The 2,500-nt window shown below is 49.6% G+C and overlaps 1 non-coding gene across 1 annotated transcript; it reads right to left on the bottom strand.

Annotated features, from left to right (window-relative positions):
- Positions 1–2,129: 2,129 nt before the first annotated feature.
- On the bottom strand, positions 2,130–2,284 carry LOC126928635 (5.8S ribosomal RNA). The gene has a single exon (XR_007716868.1). It is a non-coding gene; the product is annotated as a 5.8S ribosomal RNA (ribosomal RNA).
- Positions 2,285–2,500: the final 216 nt, after the last annotated feature.

Consider the following 2,500-nt stretch of genomic DNA (forward strand, 5'->3'; position numbering starts at 1 on the left):
CCGCTACTAAGGAAATCCTTGTTAGTTTCTTTTCCTCCGCTTAGTAATATGCTTAAATTCAGCGGGTAATCTCGCCTACTCTGAGGTCGCTTCAACGTCACGACACGAGACAAAAATGTGATTTTTTTATTCAAAGAAAAAAAAAACACGTTCGTGCCGTGTATGCGCGAACACTTCGAACAAAGCTATGAAACTCCAGTACGAGAGAAGGTGGTATTTTTTTTATCTCTATATGCGAAAATCGCCTCAAAGAGAAAAAAAAATAAAAATTCGAATAGAACGAGAACACTCTTTCCTTCCAGAGAAGCGTTTTAAGCATCGCGCCAAAGTGCCCTTTTCTTCGTACGTCGTATCATGTTCGAGCTAAGACTCACGCCAGACATCCTAAAACGATCGTCGGTGATTTTTAACGCCCGTCCTCAGTCTCTTACAGCCGTTTCTCTACTCTCGACAAATTCCAGCGGTTCCTTGTTTTCTGCCGGCACAGAGATCGAAACGGCAAAGTTTCTTTGCTCTGTACCGACGACGACGAAAACGCACGGGAACGCACGCAAGTGGAAAAGCGAGCGAGACGTACACTGTGGTGTGTTCGGGGACTGGACGACCGTCGACGTTAGGATGCGCGGTCCAGCGATAGACGCCGAAAAGGCATGGGATGACCAACACTCTCTGTTTTTCGAGTACTTGTAGCGCCGAATTGCCTTAAAAAAAAATCACACGCGCGCACGACTATCACGTCGTACGCGCGTGTATACCTCGTCTTTAATTAAATCAAAGTTTCACTCCAGCCTCGCCAAAGGGGATCGTCTTCTTCCTCGTCTACGATCTCTTCTCCTGTACGTGTCCAGAGATTCTCTCTGGCATGACGACGACGACCATCCAACGACTTTGTAACGGACTCTCGTGCGCATCTTCGTCAGGTACGGAAACGTTGCGCAACACCTCGAGCTTGGTAAAACACCCGTAGCCGATCATAGACACGCGCTAGTTCGCACACGATTTCTACGATTTCCGACGAACGTGGCTTTGGGCCAGGGCCGGCGGGCAGAGAGATACGCGAACGACGGGGAAAATTCGTCCCGATACAAGTAACGCGTACTCTCCGATCTCCGCGCAACGCCTGGGGATCATCTCCCTAAGTCATCAGCGCTCGAAGAAATCACGTGTGCGTTCCCGGATCTACGGCTCTCTTTCGGGGATAAATTACAAGCACAGAGTATGTTAAACGCAACGACGACCCATCGATGCGACGGTCCTCGTCGTTGTCAGTCGCTCGCGCAGAGTATATCTCTACGCACGAAGAGACGGAGTGGGCATTAGATCCCTGGGGCTATTCGAGTAAAACGTCTTAAGAAAAGACGGTTGTACGGCAAAATTCCGCACCGTTACCAAGTTTACTTTTATCTGAGGCTGTTCTCCTTCTCTCCTCTCTCGACCGAGTTCCCATATTTGCTTTCTCTCAGTCTCGCCAAAATAATATTCATTTAAGACGACGTCGGGGGCGCGGACATCGTGCTCATCGAAAACCTGCAAACGTATGCAAATCTGCTGATATGAAAAAAAAATCGGTCACGAGGACAACACTACGTATATATATATATATATATATATATATATAATATATTCGATAACCGACACGAAGCGGTGCATAAGCGGGCGGTCGTACGAAAGGACGACTCACGACGCCGCTAGCACTCACGCAGGTCCGTGACGGTTCTCTCCGCTCTTATTCGTATCCTTCTTCGTGCGCTTCCTCCGACTCTGAAACGTTCTACGTATCGTAAGAACGACGGCGGGTTGTCGAAGGCACCAAGGGACAGAGAGAGACAGAGGTAGAGTTTCGTAGTGTCTCCCGTGAACACGATAGTTTATATATCGAGCATGCGTACGAATTGCACGGTCTCGACACGACCGCGACGAACGCCGACGAGCGTCCAACAATCGCTCGTACGTCGCGTACGTTCTCTCGCGTCCGCTCTTGTTCGTATCCTTCTTCGTGCGCTTCCTCCGACTCTGAAACGTTCTACGTATCGTAAGAACGACGGCGGGTTGTCGAAGGCACCAAGGGACAGAGAGAGACAGATAGAGAGGAACGACACGCAACGCAAGCAGTCTTAGGTTTACGTGAGCAACCCTCAGCCAGGCGTGGTCCAGGAATTGTATCCGTGGACCGCAATGTGCGTTCGAAATGTCGATGTTCATGTGTCCTGCAGTTCACACGTTGACGCGCAATTAGCTGCGTTCTTCATCGACCCACGAGCCAAGTGATCCACCGTTCAGGGTAATCTTTTCATATATTTTTTAAAACTCTTGTACTCCATGTACTCTTAATACTCGGTTCGAGCGAAGCCGAGATCCGACACGACCGACCAACGGGAATCGGACGCGCAGAAGTCGCCGGAAGATCGACGACACGAAAACGTTCGAAAATGAAATCCGACGAACGCGCGAAGATACGCGCGTCCGCCGGCCGGGCGAAAAGTACATTATGATATATAAC

The sequence above is a fragment of the Bombus affinis genome, unplaced genomic scaffold, assembly GCF_024516045.1.
Source record: "Bombus affinis isolate iyBomAffi1 unplaced genomic scaffold, iyBomAffi1.2 ctg00001198.1, whole genome shotgun sequence".
In the NCBI taxonomy this organism is placed as follows: Eukaryota; Metazoa; Arthropoda; class Insecta; order Hymenoptera; family Apidae; genus Bombus; species Bombus affinis.